The sequence below is a fragment of the Neovison vison genome, chromosome 2 (assembly GCF_020171115.1).
Source record: "Neovison vison isolate M4711 chromosome 2, ASM_NN_V1, whole genome shotgun sequence".
In the NCBI taxonomy this organism is placed as follows: Eukaryota; Metazoa; Chordata; class Mammalia; order Carnivora; family Mustelidae; genus Neogale; species Neogale vison.
In genome coordinates, this window is record NC_058092.1 from 206,659,821 (window position 1) to 206,665,354 (window position 5,534).

Genomic DNA, 5,534 nt, shown 5'->3' on the forward strand with positions numbered 1-5,534 from the left:
TGTTGTCTCAAACTACTCATACTCCACATGCACTCAGGTTCCAAGTACTCTATCCTTCTTCTGTCTCCCCACCCCACACACCCCTTTTGCTTTCATTCAGAACCTGTGTATTCCCTCAGGAGGGACTGCTGTGGTAGCACTCCCTCCTTTTCTTTCCAGTCTCCCCCATCTCAGACTAACTGCCGTGCACAAGCAGTCATTTGTCCCCAACACAAGTTAGGTCACTCCCCTGCTGAGACTGTCTAATTCCTTCATGCTAGGTAGCTGCATTTCTCATCCCATATTGTGGCCCTCAAAGCCTTTCTAATCTGGCCTCAACCTTTTAAAATCAGCTGTATGAGTTAGGATGCTTTTGGCCGCAAGTAACAGAAACTGCAACTCAAACAATGGGAAGGTCATCTCACAATCCAGGAAGCACACCTTGTAGGGAGACCACAGGTTGTTGGTTTCAAGGACTTCATGATATCAGTCAAAGACCAGGTTCTTTTCACCTCCCTGCTCTGTTCTTCTTCATGTGTTGATTTTGTCCTTAAGCTGGGTGGCGAGATGGCTGGAGAGTTTCCCGGCATCACAGCCAGCCCTAATGATGCACCTGGATGAAGGAATCCAGGATGAAAAGAGGAGGAACATTCCTCAGGGCTCCCCTTTCCAGCAGACTCCCCTTTATCTCTCATTGGCCAGAACTGGGCTCATACCCACTCCGCAGTCAGCCACCAATGAGGGGCTGCCATCACTATCAGGGCAGCTGCGGCCCTTCTATCCCTGAGTGGGCGGTAATACTAGCTTCTCCTGAGGCTCATGCTTCATGGGGTAAAAGGAGGAATCTGAGCAAAACTGGGATTTTGTTAAGAAGGAATTAGGGAGAAACTGATGCTGGTTAGGCAACAAACCCTGTCCACCTCCAGGTTTTCTGGTAAATGGGAGAATTGGCAGTATCCTCTGCCCACCATGTTCTGCCACACCAATCATGGGTTTTGAATTTTTTCTCAGAAATGTCTTGCTTTCTCACTTTTTTTTTTTTTCCTGGAAAACTCTCCTGAATCTTTTATGACTATGTTCATTTCTTGATGTTGTTGTAACAAATTATCACAGACTTTGTGGCTTAAGACAAAGTAAATTTATTTACAGTTCTTACAGATCTGGAGGTCAGAAATCTGAAATGGGTCTATTTTGCTAAAATAAAGGTGTTCCTTCAAGATTGGCCATATCATTCTGACCTCTGCTTCTGTCATCACTGCTCTTTCTGATCCTCCTCTGTCTCTCTTAAAAGGAGTCTTGTGGTTACATTGGGCCACCCAAATAATGCAGGGTAAAGCCCCATCTGAAGATCCTTGACCAAATCACGTCAACAAAGCCCTTTTGCCATGTAAGGGAACATAGGCACAGGTTCTGGGGATCAAGACGTGGACATCTTGGAGGGTGTGCATTTTTTTGCCCACCCCAATGACCTAGCATAAATGCCACTTTCTCTGTACCATCTGCCCTGACTGCATTCCAAAAAGGTCACTGTGGCAGAAATGTAAAGAAGAGATTGGAAGGAGGCAGGATATTTGTCAAGTTTGGGACACTGGTCTCAGTGCCACCTCATTTGGTTATCCAGGAAAGGCTGGATGGCAGTGTTCTATGACCACTGCATCTCTCCAAACCCCCTCTGGGTGTGGCCTCTCACCTCTCTCTTTGTTTTTTGACCTGACATTGAACTTCCTTCAGGCCTGAGTCAAAGAGACTTTGAACCCAACCCATTGTGGTTTGTGGAGGCGTTTGCAAAAGGAAATGAAGAGGAAATTCTACCCACAGGACAAAGTATTGGCTTTATCTGCCCCCAGGTTACAATGATTTTTCTAGAGTGAGACTTCCCTTCTGACCAAATGCTGTCCTGCCCAGGCTTGGCTTCTTTGTCAATGGAAAAAAAGTGGTTTAGGTCATACCAAAATGTCTCTCTGTCTGTTTCTCTTATTATTTATTGTGTATACCGTGAGGCACTCAGTTACCCAGATAGAAATCCTGAGACATGTAATATCCTTGTCAAGTGGTTTGTTCATAGGTGTTCCCAGGGAGAGCCAGAATGGAGTAGGGAATGGGGCAGGGAGTCTAGGAAGCCAGCCAAAGCTGCTCTATCAAACAAAATCCCACAGAAACTAATTTCGGGTTAACCCCTCAGCAGAGTTCAGAGAGTTGTAGCTCATTCCTGGATTGTCCTGATGAGGGCTGTTGTCATTGGTTAAGGGAGATGTCTAGGGAGACATAAATTCCCAGGCACTTCTGGCTCTCCAGGGCACCCAGGGAAAGCAGTTCCGATAGCTTGAGGGGAACCCTCCATCAAAAGAGGTACAGGTGCTGTTGGGAATGAAAGCACACTGGGAGCTAGTATTCCTAGAGAGGGTACCAGGGTCCAAGCAATTCTGGGCAGAGCACTGACCTCTCTGCTATACTAGGGAAGACTGCATTCAGGCATTTCCTCTCCTTGTGTGGCCTAGTCAACCTCCCCACCCCCCATGCCCCAACCTGTCATTGTTAGTCCCACTCCCTGTCAGAGCTTCTGTAATACCCCTTGCCCCTGGAGCAATCTGATCTTCCCAAATTCAGGTACCCTATGTAGGCTTCAGGCCATGCTGTGCCTCTCAAGTTGTCTTGACTCTGGAATCTTGAAGGGAGAAACCCATTTCCTTTTAACACCCTGAAGTTTCTTCAATTGTTTTTCAGTCATCTCAGGAAAGCCTATTTCCACCAGAAACGACTTCATCGCCTAAGGATGAGAGATGGATCTATCTTGGAGGGAGACCAGGGATTCTCCTCTGTCTACTGCTGTGAGCCAGCAGCTGGGCCAGCCTCCTGAGCACTTGGTCAGCGGAAGAGGCCACTGTGTCCCTGCTAGTCACCCTGTCCTCCTTGAGATTCTCTCCTCCCTTTCCCATCCTTGGAGCTCGAACCCATTCTTGATCCTGCTCACTTGCTCTGTACTTCTTACCACTTAGTAGAGGCCAGTTCTGCATTTGAGACAGACTGTGTGACCCATAGTTTTCAACTCCTTTTCCCTGAGGTTCTACAGTATTAGGTGCCATAATCACTTCTTTGGGTTTTGACACATGATGCTGTCCATTCAGAGAACCCAAATGGAAACCTTTCCAAAAACACATTGTTTTTTAAAATGCAGTAGATACTCAGGGCACCTGGGTGGTGCAGTCATTTAGGTGTCAGATTCTTGGTTTTGGCTCAGGTCAGGATTTCAGGGTCATGAGATTGGGCTCTGTGCTCAGCAAGAGTCCGCTTGAGATTTTTCTCTCCCTCTCCCCCTCCCTGCTGTGTGCTCTCTTTCTCTCTCTCTCTCTCTCTCAAATAAATCTTTAAAATGCAGTAGCTACTTTAGTATACTTAAACTGCTATATAAATAATACTGCTACTAATAATTATTAAAACATCAGCTAATATTTAAGTACTGTGCCATATATTTTACATATACATTTCATTTTATTCTTTACCCTCAACAATCCTACAAGATAGGATTTACTGTTATTACCATTACCATCATTATTTCACTGGTGGGAAAATTGAAGCTCAGAGAGGTTAAGTAATGCTACAGAGCTTATGGAGCTGAGACTTGAATCCAGATCTGAGTTCATAAAGCCTGCGGTCTGAATGATCACTCTATATTGTCACTTACCTCATAATGAAGAAGGAGTCTCTTACTCAGAGTTGAGGGCATATAATAGGAACTGGAATAAATGGATCAGGCAAATGAGAGTTTTCCTTCAGAACTTTGGATTCCAATGGTATTTAGTCATCCCATTTATTAGATTCCTTACCCAAGAATTAAGTAGAAAATAGGTTCTTTTCCCCAAATCCCTTTCAGATGTGTTGGCCACCAAAGTAGACTCCATCACCCCAAAATGAGTCACTATGCAAACCAGTTTTATTTCAACTGTGCTTTTCTGGAAAAGGGGCTTAGACCCTCCACATCAGCTCTTTTTAGAGGGCTTTCCTGGAAGCCCCACCCAATAACTTTTGTTTTGTCTCTTTGGCCAGATTATGTCAAATGTCTTCCCACCCCTAGCTGCAAGGCAGGCTGAGAAATAAGGTTAGCGTTTTGATTGTCTTTTTCTTTTTTTGAAGTTTGGCCTCCCCAACGAAACCAGCATTTTATTAGGAAGAAGGGGTTAATGGCCACTGCATAAACAACTAACAGTGTCTGTTATACCTCACTCCTATTTTCTTATTTTTATATTTTTAAAAAAATTTAAAAAAATTTATTTATTTATTTGACAGACAGAGATTACAAGTAGGCAGAGAGGCAGGCAGAGAGAGAGGCGGGGAAGCAGGCTCCCCACCAAAGCAGAGAGCCTGATGCGGGACTTGATCCCAGGACCCTGGGATCACAACCTGAGCCGAAGGCAGCAGATTAACCCACTGAGCCACTCAGGTACCCATCCTCACTCCTATATTCATTTCCTTTTCCAGTTGAGAGTTCATGGCCCATTATTTCAAACAGTCTTGGGTCAGTATTCTAAAGCTTAGCATCTACCCTCTTAGCACATTTGGAGGTTCCAAAGACGTCTAAACTCAGTGTATCCTCAACAGAATTTATCTTCTTCCCAAATATATTTCCACTCATGTGAGAGAATGGTACTATTGTCAACCCAGTTATTCAAACCAGAAACATAGCCATTATCCCTGTTTACTTTACAACTCTCATCTCTAATCAGTCACCAAGTCTGTGATTTTGGTTCCCATTTCTCTGATACTTTTTTCTATCCTTTCCTACCTTCATCCAGCAGTGTATAAAAAGCATACTATATCATGATAAAGTAAGGTTTATTCCAGGGTTACTAGGATAGTTCAATTTTAGAAAAATCTATCAAGTAATTCACTGTATTACAAACTAAAGGAAAAATTATAAGATCATAGATTGAGGAAAGCATTTAATAAAAGGGATACTTTTTTCTACAGCTGAAAACAAATAACAACATGCTTAGGAGTTAATTTAGTCAAAGGATGCAAGATTTGTATACAGAGCACTAGAAAATATTGCTGAGAGAAATTAGAGAAGACTTAAATAATTGGAAAGATACCCTGTGTTCATGGATTGGAAGGCTTAATATTGTTAAGATGGTGGTACTACCCAAAGAGGTCTGGACACTCAATGCAATCATCATCAAAATTCCAATGTCCTTTATTTGTAGAAATAGGAAAGCTGATTCTAAAATTCATGTGAAATTGCAAAGTACTTAGAATAGTCAGAAGAATTTTGAAAAAGAAGAACAAAATTGGAGGGCTTACACATTCCAATTTCAAAATTTACTTCCTAATTTCAAAGCTATAGTAATAAAAACAGTGTGGTCCTGGCATAAGGATAAAAATATAGATCAATGGAATAGGAATTGAGAGTTCAGAAATAAAGCCAACACCTATGATCAACTTATTTTTGACAGTGGTGCCATGATTATTCAGTGGAGCAAAAATTGTCTCATCAACAAATGGTGCCTGGACAACTGGATATCCACAAGCAAAAGAAGATAGTTGACCCTAACATTGCACCA